General features: G+C 43.5%; 1 protein-coding gene across 1 annotated transcript in view; it reads left to right on the top strand.

The window, feature by feature from the left end:
• Positions 1-15,007: 15,007 nt before the first annotated feature.
• The window catches only part of Dnah6 (dynein axonemal heavy chain 6), a 196,073-nt gene continuing 195,258 nt past the window's right edge, over positions 15,008-15,822 (top strand). Inside the window, 1 exon segment of the mRNA XM_032906333.1 lies at positions 15,008-15,198. The gene's annotated coding sequence lies outside the window, so the exon portion shown is untranslated.

Genomic DNA, 15,822 nt, shown 5'->3' with positions numbered 1-15,822 from the left:
GAAACTGAAAAGCTTCAGATAGGAAAAGACACTGTCATTTGGACAGAGATGCAGCTTACAGAATGGGAAAAAATTTTTCACCATCTATAAATTTGATAGAAAGCTAATAGCCTAAATATAAAAAGAACTCAAGAAATAAAACAAATAATTCATTTAAAAATGGTGTGTAGATCTAAACAGAGTATTCTTTATAGAGGAAAATCAAATTTCTTTCAGAAATGTTTGGCATCCTTAGCCATCAGGGAAATGCAAATGAAAACCACTTTGAGATTCTCCTCTTAAACCTGTCAAAGCCTAAGTTCAATAATACAAGAAGGGCTGGTGCTGGTGGGAACGAGAAAGTGGAACAAGCGGAGCACACACTCCTCTATTGCTGGTGGGAATTCAAACTGGTACAGCCACTGTAGAAGTCAGAATGGCAGTACCTCAGAAAGACGGGAGCCAATCAAGATCCAGCTATACTACTCATGGGCGTATACCCAAAGGATGCTTCACACTACCACCTGGACACTTGCTCAACCATGCTCATTGCTGCTCAGTTCATAATAGCCAAAATTGGAAACAGCCTAGTTGATTCCCAACAGAAGAATAGATACAGAAAATGTACATTTACACAATCGAGTACTACTGAGCTCTTACCAAAAAAAAAAAAAAAAAAAAAAAAGACATCATTAAATTTGCAGGCAAATAGATGGAACTAGAAAAAAATCATTTTGAATGAGGTAAGCCAGACCCAGAAAGACAAATATGTATTCATTTCCATTGGAATATTAGCCATTAAATAAATAATAACCAAACTATAGTCCTTAGACTCAGAGAGGTTAAGCACAGAGGAAGGGACTAGAGGAGACACATGGATCACCCTGGGAGGGGGAATGGACCAGATCTGGGGGAGGGGGATGAGAACAGGAGGACCAGATGGGAAGCAGGAGAGGAGATCAGTTTGAGGGAATGAGGGGAAGGAGTGCTGAAGAGCATTTGAGAGACAGTATGGAAACCTAGAGCAGCAGAGACTTCCTATAATATATAAAAGTGATCCTAATGAAGTCTCCAAATAATGAGGGAAACGGAAACCCTACTGCCCATCTCTTGTCACCAGTGCCAGGACTGGGTTTCATCCAATTGAGTTGTTGGCCAAAAGGTTCATGGGGATCCCCAAACAACCCAGGCTGTTGCCAAGAGAATAGGTTGCTCTCCACAAAATGACAACAAGGCCCCATTGCTGAAGTCAACACCCACACAAACTCAATGAACATGGAGAGGTGGAGCTGGTGCGTACATAGAACCCTCACCCCATGGTCTAGTTTCTACAGAAAGGTACTCTGCAGCCTACCAAAAGAGAAAAGTAGACACCAACCCAAACACAAAACCTCTGACCTACAATGGGTCCTACCTGCAAAATATGCTACAGCAACCATGGCACAGACCCTGTGGGAGTAACCAACTAATGTTTGATTTGACTGCCCACTCCATGAGATGGAAACCAAATCTGACCCTATTTGGGTGATCAAGAACCAGAGTCTAGGTAGCCCAGAGATCTAGGTTAAAACCAAATACTATTGATTAAGAAAAGAAAAGGAAGAAAAAAATAATAAAATGACTCCTGGTGATTTTATGCTGTTCTCATAGATGAGTGCCGTTTTCAGCCATCATCAGAGAAGCTTCCTTCTGTAGCAGATAGGAACAAATACAGAGACCCAGAACCAGACATTATGCAGAAAGACAGACCTTGGAACACACAGGTCTAACTAAACGATATGTTTCCATCAAATTCTGTCCCTCAGAGCTCAGAGAACCCAGTGGAAGAAGAGGAAGAAGGAGCGGTGAATACAGAGGGGACAAAGGACACAAGGAAGACAAGGACCTCTAAAACAGTTGAGCAGAGCTCATATGAACTCATAGAGACTGAAGCAGCAAGCACAGGCCCTACATGGGTCTGCACCGGGCCCTCTGCATGGATGCTGCATATTTCAGTTTAGTACTTGTTATGTTTTGTTGTTATCTCCTAGGAATTTGTTCTTTTCTAACAAGAGATGGAAAGAGAGCAGATCCAGATGGGAGAGGAGGAGGCAGGGAGGAACTGGGAGGAGTGTGGGGGGGTGGGGGTGGGGTAAACTGTATTCAGATTATACTGGATAAGAAAAGAATCTAGTTTTTAAAAAGAGTAGGAGGAGAAATCCTTGCTCCGAAGATGGTCATCTGAACACTCTCTCCTGGTATCTACTTTACCACAGGGAATATCATACATCTCGCTACAAGGCTACATCTTGCCTGGTAAGGAGAAGTACTGAACTCTTTGGGTAGGAAGACAGTGTAGGTCTACATTTGGTCCTTTCCTTGTCTTAGAGGAGGCATGCATATATACATATCTGCATATACATATATATACACATATACATATATATACACATATATATGAATGATTTTTATGGTCCAGCTAGTTCAACAATAGCTGTCTACCAAGGGAAATTCCAAGAATTTTTAACTCAACAAAAACCATATAAAGGGCTGGGGTGATAGTTTGGTTTGGAAACTGTTTATCTTGCAAGCATAAGGACATGGGTGCAATTCCCCAGAACCCACCTTTTAAAAGCCAGACATTGTACTACACTATAATCCTAGCACTAGGGATGCAAAGGCAGACAAGAAAGCTAGGACTTGCTGATCATGATTGGGCAAGTTGGTGGTCTCAGGTCAATGAGGCACACCTTGCAAAAAATGAGGGATAACACCTAACAGATGCTTACCAGAGGCCAGCCAAAGAACGCAAAACTCATTCCAGGGCAATATGCAGATGAAGTTCCTTATATAGAGGAATCAAAGTTGAGTTTATAAAAACACCATTAAGTCCACACCAAGTCTGTTTTAGTGAGTACAGACTGTGAGGAGAGGACCACAAACCAAGGGATATTATCCTAACCTTACCATCCTCCTGGAGGCTCTGAGAGCAATGGGTGAGGAGAGCGGAGGAGTAGAAGAGGAAGGAGAAAGAAAGAGAGCTTGATCCCTTTCCAGCCTGAGTGTTGTGCCTCTATAGGTCATGCTGTGGAAAGGGAGAAAGAGCTTTATGTCAAGTATAAAAATGAAGTTGTAATTAGGACAGATAAATTGGAAACTAGAACTTGAACTCGGAAAGGACAAGAAGTCTGGTGTGCTTTTTGACTGATCAAGGCATTTCAGATTTTTACATATACCAATTACCTTAATTTTTATTATAAGCCTTGATTCTGCCAGAATTTCCCATCTGTCAGACCCAAAGAGTACCCTTCAAAAGGGCATATCTTAGGGTTTTTACTGCTGTGAACAGATACCATGACCAAGACAACTCTTATAAGGACAACATTTAATTGGGGTTGGCTTACAGATGCAGAGGTTTAGTCCATTACCATCAAGATGGGAGCATGGCAGCATCTGGACAGGTACAGTGCAGGAGGAACTGAGAGTTCTACATCTTCATCTGGAGGACACTAGCAGAATACTGACTTCCAGGCAGCTAGGATGAGGGTCTTAAAGCTCACACTCACAGTGACACACCCATTCCAACAAGGTCACACCTGCTCCAACAGGGCCACATCCTCTAAAAGTGCCACTCTATGGGCTGAGCATATACAAACCACTACAGGGCAGGCCCACTAAGTGTCCAAAATTGAGCCTAGGTTCAGTCCAACCAGGACTACAGGAGGATTTTCAGAGGTCAGACAAAAGCCAGCACTCCCCCAGGAACTTTCGAAGTCAATCCCCCTCTACCAAAATGGCTAAAAGGGATCTATGGCCCTCTAATTAACATATACCTATGATAAATAAATGACTCCCCAATTCACATATACCTGTGGTGCCTGTCAGCATTTCAAAGTCCATGCTAGGATCCTTGATCTTCACGTGTGTCACGAATAACTGGAATAGGGCTATACCAAAAGTTGTTGCCTGTACCTGGGATATGTTCTTCTAGCTGGGCAGCCTTGTCTGGCCCCAGTGGGAGAGGAAGCGCCTAGCCTCTCAGAGACTTGCAGTGCCAGGGAAAGGGGTACCCAGGGGGCATCCACCTGCTCAGAGGAGAAGGGAGGCAAGATGGAGGAAAGATTGTGGGAGGGAGTGACCAGGTGGGGAAAGGGGCAGTGAGTAGGATGTAAAATGAATAAATGAAAATAATAATAATAATAATAATAATAATAATAATAATAATAATAATAATAATATAATGTAAAAGTCCACACTAGCATCCTGGCCCTGCTTACTGCCTCCTTGAGCTAAAACTCCGTCCAGCTTATGGGCTTCCCACCCACCAGCTATTTATTCTTCTTATACCCAGTTCTATTTCCTTCTTATAACTTCCTGCTTCTGCTTCTCTCTATTCTCTCCCCTCTCTCACCAATAGCCCTGGCCATGTACCATCTGCTGGCCATGTCCAGTCTGCTTCTTTCTGTCTGCCCTGGACCCTTCCAGATGCCTCTGCATATTTCTCTCTTATGCATAATAGAACTTTCCCCTTAATCATACCACGGAGTAGTCATGGCGTCAGTTTATACAAGATCTCTATCCTTTCACCTCAGGGCACACATAAACATGGGCGCTCACAGATCCACACCCAGAAAGATCTGGTGAAGAGCAGAAGAGTGAATATTAGTGATGGGAGAGTCAAGGGGAAGGAACAAGGGGAAGGACAGCTATTCATACCACAGACTATGTTCCTCCTATGAAACAGGGAAGTTCCATGAGTACTCACCTGGGAAGTCTGAGATCGCCACATGGAGGTAGAATGGAAAGAACTTTCTGACCTACTCTGTGAACTTTCCAGAAAAAATTATTAAATAAAATGACAATAACTTTTAAAACAATGGCCTTCTACAGAGAGTAACTGCTCCATCATGCACACTGGGAAGGAAACCTGTTTGTAGCCAAGAGGAACTGTGGCCTCTGGGGTGAGGAGCCAGCCTAAGCCCTCAGTCACTATTACTAATCCAGATGTCAAACATGGAGAAACCTCTTGGTCTGAGGTCTTGAAGAGGAACACTGAGTGACACCAATTACAAACACCTCAACCCAGACAGACCATCAGCGCTGGAAGAACAGAGGAGATGACTCTGAAAGGTTGGGGATCATTTTTCATCCCAAGAGCAGCCTCAGAGAGACAGAACAAGCCACAGCACAACCCCAAGGCTGAATGGGCTGAGTCCAGGCTGATTCAAGTTCTCTGTCTCTGTCTTTCCCCTCTCCACTCCCTCCCATCTCACCTTATGCCATCAGCTCACACAATCATGACAGGTTGAACAAAAAGACAACAAAGGTTGGAAGTGGGAAAAAAAAAGACTTTATTTTGAAGTAACAATATGTTTACAGGATGCAAAACAAATTTTAGATTTTCAGAAAAAGCCATGGATTCTCAGGAGGTGGGATTCGTCCTCATACAACCACTGACTGCTGCTGAAAGTCCCAGCAACGGGCTCACATTTGGCTGCTTCTAACACCTCAGCACCCCTGCCTGGGGATAGACGTGGGGAAAAGACACCTTGTGACTGTCTAGTGAGAGGGAAGGCTAGCATTACTGACACCTTCGCAGGGAGATTTCATTATTTCCAGTCATAGTGAAGTCTCAGCTGCCCCTCTCCCATCTTTTTGCGCACTCCTCTGGTGGCAAAAATCGATTGGCCTGGGTCTGACTCTGTTGGAATGAAGGAGAACTTGGTGAGGACAGTGAAGAAGGAATTTGCTTGGTCTTCTGGGCTCTGGGGTTCGCACCACGTGGCTGGAGGTCGGGTAAGTACCAAGAAAAGGTAGAACAAGACTGAGCAAGAATGAACTGCTCATCAATAAGCTGCACGGTGCCTTGTGTACACAAGGCAGCATAGAGCACTGCCTGCGTGCGTGGGTGGAAGGGAGGCCTCCTTTCCCCGCCTTCCCACCATGAGCTTTCTTTCCCTTTCTTCCGGTTTCTGCCCAATAGTGAAGCTTTCCCATAATGCCAAGCGTAGTGCTTGCTAAGTGGCCTAGCTCCGTATTCAACTCAGCTGTTCCCCTTCATGCCCAGAGCTGGTCTTAGAGCATCTGTTTGTCCCACTAAATAAGCATCTGCAGGACTTTCTACACCTTCCGCACTTCCACAACCCCCTCGTGACATCGGTGGGACTTGCAAATAGTTCAGGTTGTGTAAAGTGGATTCCTGACTTTCTCCCTGGATTCTGACCTCTAGATTTATATTTCCAAGAGATGGAAACAAAAACTTGAAAGTGTTTGCCATGCCGTTCATCCTGTTTAAATCTTCACTCACATATCAGGAGTGGTGCTGCATATCTGTAACTCCAGAACTTGGGAAACTGAGGCAGGAAGATTATGAGTTTAAGGGCAGCCTGAGTTATATAGGAAGAACCCCTCCCCCTGATCTGTTTGTCTCTTACACACACACACACACACACACACACACACACACACACACACACACTTGGTTAAAACTGGCCGAAACCATTGGCAGAGGCGTCGCAGAGCAGCTGAGGGTGGCCTATGCCTCACCGTGATACTAAAATACACAAACCTTGGTGAAACGTGGAACCTTTAAGTGGCTAACGAGATGTGATTAATGACGTTATATGCAGAACTACATAAAACAGACAGTGCATGCTCAGAAAAGCCCACACTATGCAAATGAGCTCCAAAGCAGGAGATAGTTACATAAAAGTCCAATTCTTCATTAGGTGGAGCCCTATTTGGGCTAGTGAACTCTGCCCGTTTTCTCTCTGCCCATTTCCTCTCTTGCAATGTAGAGTCTTTTCTTTTCCGGGTTTGAATGTAGATGATGAGAGAGAGAGAGAGAGAGAGAGAGAGAGAGAGAGAGAGAGAGAGAGAGAGACAGAGAGAGAGAGACAGAGAGAGACAGAGAGAGACAGAGAGAGACAGAGGACAGAGAGATCAGAGAGAAGAGTCAGACAGAGGTATCAAGAATAGTCCAGAGAAAAAACATAGACTGAACTGGCTATGAAGGGAGAGATAAGAAGGGAGAGCGAGAGAAGGAGAGAGAGGGCAAAGGAAACCGAGAGAGAGGACCAAGAGAGGAAGGAGTCAGAGCAGAGAACCAAGAGGATGCAGAGCTGAAATGGAAGGGTTATAAAGGAATGAGAAGCTGCAGAAGTGAAGCCCCTGGGCTGGAGAGGGTAGGTTTAGGGTAGGGGGCGGGGTCAGAAGAGCGGGGAGGAGGAGCACGCGTACTGAGTGACGCTGGCTTTGGTATGCTAATTGGCAGCGTGGTTAGGCATTTGCCCTGAGTTCTTTTGGGGCCAGACAACCAGCCCTTGGGATGCTGAGGCAAGAAGGTCAAGGATTCAAAGCCAATCTGAGATAAATCCCAAGCCATCCTAGGATATATGGTCAGACCTTGTTTCAAATTAATTTTTGTTTGGTTTGTTTGTTAAGTTAAAACGGTGATTTTTAACCAACTTTGGAGAAAGTGGGAATTTCTTCACTGTAATAACTGGCAGTTACCCCCTCTCTTTACCTCAAATTACCTCTTTCTTCCCCACTAGTCTTCATACAACCCTTATGTTCCTCAAGCTGTCTGAAAAGATCTTAATATTTCCACAATTCTGTGTCGTTACGTATAAAATAATAAGGATGCCAGTGCTTGATGAGGCCACCAGTAAATAGCATGGTGCCAAGATTAATCATCAGGTTCTTGATCTTTCCCCTCCAGCCCCTCCCATCCCAGATCGGCTGACTGCCACATGGCTTGTGGCTTCTAACTCAAGCTGCAGGGATCCAACTGCCCGGACTCCAACTGCTGCTGCCTGGATCCTGTTAGAGAAAGGAAGGGGAAATCTGCTTTACCTCCAGGGGCAGAAATGTCAGGGAAAAAAGCCTTCTGCAAAGAGAGGCACCAAGGTCAAAATGGACCAAAAGTATGTTGTCTTCTGGTTAATAGCTAACTAGCTTGCCCTTTTATTGTCCACAAAACCTGGCAACCTCCTAGGTCTATGTGGCTGTTTGCCTTTCCCACGGCAAGAAAGGAGTGGTTTTCTTTCACTGTAAACGCAGTTGACAAAACACTGAGTGGACAGGAGAGGTGTGTACCAAAAGGAAACTGTTCTGTGTGTAACCACCTCAGCAGGGGTGAGAATATTCTGAAGAGACGCTTGCTTTTAGTCTTCCTTGCCTACCAGAGTATTTAGACAAGTGGCCCCCAGAAAACTGGAATTTCCCACGGAATCTGATGCTGGAAGAAGGAAAGGCTGGAGCTAGCCAGAGAGGGAGCCTGTCTCCCAGAAAGAGTTTTCATTTGGTTCAGACTTAGACTGCCACTCAGGAGAGCCGGGAGCCCAGACAGTAGTGGCGGAATCACACCTTGGCCAGGAATGCTTAGTTATACACACCTCCTACTTCCTATTGAAAGCCAAGCATCGTGTCGGAACCTTGAATATGGACTTGAGGAGTCCTGGACTTCTTTCTCTCCTCTATCCAGTGCAGTCACATTGAGTAAAATTCACCTTTCTGCTTTTTACCATTACTTGTTCATTTAAGTGACCTATCAAGGATGGATGGTCAAGTCTAGCTTGCTAGAGCTTCCCAGGGGCTATGCTCTGACAGAACACAAGAAAACAAATCTATGAAGATCTTGCTGGTCTCAATGGTTCTGAAGGAACTTAATGATCAGAATCTATTCAACAAATATGCATCAGGGCCCTTTGCTGATGAAGACAAAACCAGTTGTGAACAGACATGAAACAAAGTGGCATACTGACCCAATAAAACTTTATTTATAAAACCAGGTAGCAATCTGAATTCAACCTAGAATATAGTTAGCTGACCTGTGCTCTGTGCTACATATGGACAAGACATGTATATGTATGGATTCTATACTATACTGTTTGAATAGACTAGATGCTATACTTAGATAGACTGTGTTTTATATGTTTGTATAGACAGTATAGCATTCTTTTGAACAAAATGGGGTAATATATCTGTGACTCTGTTTCATTAATTGTATTTAACACACTATCCATTTAATACAGATAGCGTCACCTCATTACCTTATTGGTTATATCAATCTATATTATATTTTATTTGAACACACCCTCTGTAAAAGGCTTGAAACAAATTCCTTATATAAATACCCTTGTGCCTTTGATCAAATGGTTTTAAAAGCAGATGAACGTCTGCTGCCCTTGTAGGCCAGAAAAGGAGTTAGATCTCCTAGAACTGGAGTTACAGGTGGTTTTGAACTGCTGTGTGGGTGCTGGGATGTAAACCCCTATCTTCTAAATGTTCTTCACTGATTAGCAATTCTCTCAAACTCCATGATACAGCTTTCAAAATCAACCAATATTGCAACATTATCTCTGAAACACTGTATATTCTGTAGGCAAAAAGTTTTGATCAAGTTTAGGTGATTTCAATTCCAAAGTAAAAAGGACTGTAAAAGAGCTGGCATTGAACATCTCTGAAAGACCCTACACCAGTGGCCCTCAACCTTTCTAGTGCTGTGACCCATGAATACAGTTATTCATGTTGAGGTGACCCCCAACCATAAAATTATTTCATTGCTACTTCATAGCTGTAATTTTGCTGTGAGTTCCAGGGCAGCCAAAGGGGCTACATAGACAAACACTGTGTCATAAAACCAGAAAAAACAGAAAGAAAGAAAGAAAGAAAGAAAGAAAGACAAAAGAAAGAAAGAAAAGAAACTATAATGTAAATATATGATATGTGACCGACCTCCAAGGGAGTCATGACATACAGGTTGAGAAACTCTGATCTATAAGAAATGGCCACCCAAAGGTGGGGTAGCTGCTCACGTAGGTCAAATGACCTGAAGGAAGCCAGAATGGAGTGCCATTGACATGCACAACAGCCCTAGGCCCACAGATGGGTGATGGAGTGAAATGCTGAGACTGGCATTTCAGAGGACTCACCTGGGCAGCGTCTTCGTTTTAAGGAACGATGTTGCCATGCGAGGATGCCCAGAGGCATGGGTGGTCAGTCAGAAGAGAGCGAGCCTCGGTGACAGGGTAGGAGCAGGACAGTGGCAGGGCAGGATACATCGTGACATGACAAACAGGGAAGAACCGTGCTTCTTCTTAGAGTTTCTTGTAGCTCCTCGTCGCTTTCTGGCAATCAGAAGACTGGGTCACCCTCAGCTCACAGCCATTTTTATTGTGGAATTACCAGGAAAAGTTCTGCAAAAGCATTGTTCGTAAACCTAAGAAACAGGATGTATAGGAGGGTGAGGACTCAAAGAAGAAAAGTAAAAATAATACTATTGTCCTCGAATGCATTGAAGGAGATCGTGGGGACACTGCAGGAGAGAGATGATGGCTCTGTCACAGATGGGATTTCTTACAATAAAAGTCTTCCCACAGGGTCATAAAGTAACACATGTTCTGTAGGAGAAACCCAGCCAGGCATGGTGGCACAGCCTTTCAACCCAGCACTCAGAAGGCAGAAGCAAGTGGATCTCTTGAGTTCAAGGCCAGCCTGGTCTACAGAGTTCCAGGATAGCCAACTGGCTACATAGACAAACACTGTGTCATAAAACCAAAACAGGAAGAAAGAAAGAAAGAAAAAGAAAAGAAAGAAAGGAAGGAGGGAGAGGGAGGGGAGGGAGGGAGGGGAGGGAGGGAGGAGCAAAGGAAACGCCTACTTGCTGGGCACCATTCCTAACCTGAGTACTCTAAAGACCCTTTTCCATCAGGGCCCTTAAAATTTAACGTCCAGGAGGAGCTGCTTTCGAAATCTGATGCTGGCTGATTTAGGAGTTGGAGGCAGGATGTAGGAGCCTGTGTATCTCACAAGTTCCAGATGACGCCAATGCTACTGGCCCAAAAATCACACTATGAAGAGCAAGGACTTAAGGAAGAGGTGCTGGGACTTGCAGGCACATTGCAGTCATCTGAGGAAGAGGGAGTGCTTCCCTTGCTAAAGCTTTAAATTCCCAGAATACAACTACCCAAGACAGAACATCCACTATATATATATATATATCGCCTCAACATTGTAAGAAAAGAAAATACAATAATAATCTTCTGAGAAACTAATCTCTCAAGTTTTTTTTTTTTTTTTTTTTTTTTTTACGAATCTACCAGTTTTGTTTTCTTTTACAAACTTCCAGAGCCACAATTCCAAAGTTATTCTGTAGTACATTCATGTGACCACAAGATGTCACCAAAGGAACAAACTATGCATCAGGAATCCTTACAAAACCAAGCATGGCTCCCCCTCCTTCCCAACAAAGCTCAGAGAAAGCCCACTTTAGAGGCCACCTTCCCAGTTCTGAGGAAAATAGATCACAGACTCCTTTAAGAATTGATCAGATCTATAGAAAACAATGTATACACAACCGTGAACTCAATTTCCGGAAGTTTACAGGACCTGAAATTTAAATCCTCCTTACCATTCTATGACGCCTCTTCCTTCCTTCCGCATACCTCTTGCCTCATAAAAAGAAAATGGACTGTGGGGTTGGGGATTTAGCTCAGTGGTAGAGCGCTTGCCTAGCAAGCACAAGGCCCTGGGTTGGTCCCCAGCTCCGAAAAAAAAAAAAAAAAAAAAAAAAAAAAAAAAAAAAGAAAGAAAAAAAAAAAAAAGAAAATGGACTGTGGCCATAAATCTTCAGATTTGCTCACTTCGCCCTCCGTCTTCCTTTCACTGTCATAGGACAGACATAATTTCTTTTTAAAGAGTTTTAAATACTTATTTACTTTGTGCATGTGGTCGGGGAGGTCAGAGAGACTTGCAGAAATCAGCTTTCCCCTTCTGTTGTGTGGGGTTTGGAGAATCGAACTTATGTTGTTAGCTGTGGCAGCGAGTCTGCTTAACCACTAGACCATCTCTTGGGCCAGATACCGTTTCACATACTATTTTCTTTTGAAAACCTGAGAAACTACTGCCCTTTATGGTTCTTTTTAGGCTTGATACATGTGGTGGTTTGAATATGCTCGGCCCAGGGAGTGGCACTCTTAGGAGGTGTGGCCCTTGGGAGTAGGTGTGGCCTAGTTGCAGGAACTGTGTCACTGTGGGGGTGGGCTTTGAGATCCTTCTAGCCGCCTGGAAGACAGCTTTAGAATCAAGATGCATAACTCTTAGCTCCTTCTCCTGCACCAGGTCTGCCTGCATGCTACCATGCTCCTGCTACAATGATAATGGCCTAAGCTCTGAAACTGTAAGCCAGCCCCAATTAAATGTTGTCCTTTATAAGAGCTGTCTTGATCATGGTGTCTCTTCCCAGCAATGGAACCCTAAATAAGGCAATAATACACTACCAAAAATTAATTTTGTCACATTATAAAATTATGAATACAGGTGTTGGAGAGCTGGCTCTGCAGTAAGAGGATTGGTTGCTTTTCTAGGGGATCCAAGTTCAATTCCCAGCATTCACAAGGCAGCTCATCACCGCCTGTAACTCCAGTTCCAGAGGATCTGACAGCCTCTTCTGACCTTCTAGGGCGCCAGGCAGGCAGGAGGTACACAGACATTCATGAGAGCAAAATATGAATACACATAAAAGAAAATAAAAAATTAAAGAGATACTTCATTTTCTCCAAAATAATGTCAATATATTCTGCTTTTCACTGAATTCAAATAACATGAATGGAAAACACAATTTTTGGAACCATCAGAGGGGCCAGCGACCCATCTCAGAGAGTAAAGATATTTCCTACCAAGCCTGAAAACCTGAAGGTTGATCCCCAGGACCCAGGTAGTGAAAGGAGAGAACCAACTCTCCAGGGTTGTCCACTGACTTCCCATGTGTGCCCTGGCAGCTGGCGCAGTCCCACGAAGTAAATAAATAAACAGATAAATAAATAAATAAATAAACAGATAGATAAATAAATAAACAAACAGATAAATAAATAAATAAATAAATAAATAAATAAATAAATAAATAAATAAAATGTTCGTGTAATGTTTTTAAAAGAAAGAAAATCCACTGGTATTAACACATTATGTTTTCTTATTTTAGTTATATATTTTTATTTAACCCAATTTACCTAAAATATTGTCACTTTGTATAATGAATATAAAAATTAGTGACATATTTCACATTATTTCTTATATTTGTTCTAAGTCTTTTTGTTTGTTTGTTTTCTGTTGTTTTGTTTTTTGCTATTATTTTGTTTTCTTTTGTTTTGTTGAAATAGGACTTCTTTGTGTAGCCTTGGTTGTCCTAAAACTTGTTCTGTAGACCAAGATGGTCTCAAGCTCACAGATTCACCAGCCTCTGCCTCCCAAGTTCTGGGTTTAAAGGCAAGTACCACCACCATCAGGGACAAGTCTCGAACTCTATTGTATATTTCATCTGATCAATTTAATTTGAGACAGGGACACAAGTACCCTAGGCTAATGGAAGTCTCTATATCAACAATGACCTTGAACTTTTAAAATCACTACCTCTAACTTCTGCCTTAGCATATTATCTGCAAAGACAAGACCATATGTTTGGAAGTAAATATCATTTAAAGTGAAGGAAGACCAGCATTTTAAATTTTAAAATTCTAGAAATAGAAACACAACAACAAATCAAGCTATCCCTGCCCTCTTTAAAAAAAATACCAGCAAGTTACACACAGTGGTGAGCTGTTTTGAACAAACTGTGAATAAACAGCGGGCCGGGAGTCCCGAAAAATCCAGGTCAAAAGCCTCGAGGCCAGATGATGTCCAGATGTGCTGCCAAATGGGGCAAAGTTGAAATTCCTGTGAGTGGTGAGAGTGGAATGTGACACCTCAGCACCCCCCTCCCCTCCCCCCCCTCCGTCTTGGCGGGTCCCAAGGGTCTTGGGAAGTTTAAGTACAAAATCCTACCTGCCTGAAGCCATCTCCAGCACACTGCATGCAGCCTAAAGTTCACGGTGGGAACTGAAGGTCTGGGAAGGGACAGCACCCCACATAAGGACATGTGCAGAATGCCAAAAAATGGGGAGAGACGGGCTGAGAGTCCGAGGCTTTATGACTTCCCAAGGATCAGCTCTGGGTCCAGGGCTGCCTTTCTAATTCTATCCTCCGTGTTGCTTGGACGCCTTAGAATGCATAATGGGTCTTTCCTGTTTATCTTTCTCCTAACATCTGACCTTCGTCATTTAATAAGACCTTTGCTGCTAAATTAGTGTGTACTCATAAAATGTGTCATGTTAAATTTACGAGATTCTAAAAAGCCAAATTGCATGCATATATATATTTGTTTTTTTAAAACAGTCCCTAGGGCCAGTCAGATCACTCAGCAGTTAAAGGCAGCTGCCAAGCCTGGTGACCTGACTTTCAGCCCCGGCATCCACATAATGGAAGGAGGGAACTGAAACACACACACACACACACACACACATACCATGCACACATGCGTGCACAAAATAAAATGTTTTATGAAAACATTGTAATATGCTCCCTGGAAATTCCATATAGCAAGAGACAGAATGTCAGCTCGATACTCAGGTGGTGTGTGAGGAGAGGTAGACTGAGTGATCTGTAATCTATACTCCAGCTCCATATAATCTACTTGAAGAGAGAAGGGTCAAAGGAGCATACTAAATGCTGTTTTCTCGGCTTCTGTGAGGGGGTGGACATCTAAGGTATGAGCATGGTAAAAGAGGGAGGAGAAAAAGAAAGTAGTTTCAGCGGTGATCACGACATTTTGTAGGTAAAAACATTTTGGAGGTTGAAAAACAGCTTCTGCCAATCCTTGAAGCAGTTCCCCAAGGTACCTGACAGGGCTTCCACAGTCCACCCAACCTTCTGAGGCTCTTGAATCTTTCACCTCCAGATTTTAAGATGTGGGCGAACGTCAAGCCAGACTCAAGCATCTTGAAAGACAAAAGATTCCTGCAGAAGGTTGGGTTGCAGATCATGGACCGTCCAGAAACAAAGGAAAACATAAAACGACCGCACCTCCTAAGCCTTCTGTCCTAGCTGCCTGAGATTTCCATTCCAGAGGAGGAATCCTCCGGGTCGCGCCTGCTCCTTGACAACTAATGACGTCAAACGCTCTGGTAACACCGATTGGCTCAATTACTTGGCGCGCTCCAGGCTGGGGAGAGAGCGAGGGCAGCTCCGCGAGACTGGCTAGCAGTGACCGGCCGGCTCCTCCTCGGGCGCAGTAAGCGTCCTTGGTGGCCCAGTGGTTGCTAAGCAACGGAAAACATTTTCTCTTGGGACTAGGCTTTCTTTTCCCAGACCAGGTATTGCTGGGGCTCTGGAGACCCTTCAGGAACGCTGCTGTTGAACCGCTTGGTGAGTCCAGTGGAACTGAGCCTTGGGGAGAGCCAGACACTCAGCATCGCTTCCCCAGGCATGGAAAGCCTCAGAAAGGATGGATTTAGTGAGTGATAGCTTACTATCATGAGGGACAGGAAGGCGAGAACTAGAGATGCTAGGCTTGCCCAAGACCTCATACTGACTATTCAAATCTAGACCTGTCCTGTTCAATAAACGCCAGGTATAAAATAAGATCTAACCCTGCCTTACACAGCACCATTATGTATTGAAACGATAGTTAGGTAAAGCACATTATTAAAATCAAGACCTCTTGTTTCTAATAGGCTTACTTGAGAAGTTAAAATTGCATAAAAGGCTTTTGATTCCTATTGACACTTAGCTAGATTAAAACGTAGGCAATGTTCCTTAATGGCCTTTGCTTCAATTCCTGCCTTCAGTCCCTGCTCTGACTTCCCTTCAAGATAGACTACAATCTGTAAGATGAAACAAACCCTTTCCCCCGCCACGTTGCATTTAGTCAGTGTTTTATCATAGCAATAGAAACACTAAGACACTTGTGTAGCAAGCAGTTTACAGATGGAGTCATCTTCCCAGACCCCTTACCTGCATTAAAAAAAAAAAAAGACAAATTCCTTGGGA

The sequence above is a fragment of the Rattus rattus genome, chromosome 6, assembly GCF_011064425.1.
Source record: "Rattus rattus isolate New Zealand chromosome 6, Rrattus_CSIRO_v1, whole genome shotgun sequence".
In the NCBI taxonomy this organism is placed as follows: domain Eukaryota; kingdom Metazoa; phylum Chordata; class Mammalia; order Rodentia; family Muridae; genus Rattus; species Rattus rattus.
Note: the sequence above shows the minus strand (reverse complement) of the source record. Positions and strands in the feature narration are given on the sequence as shown.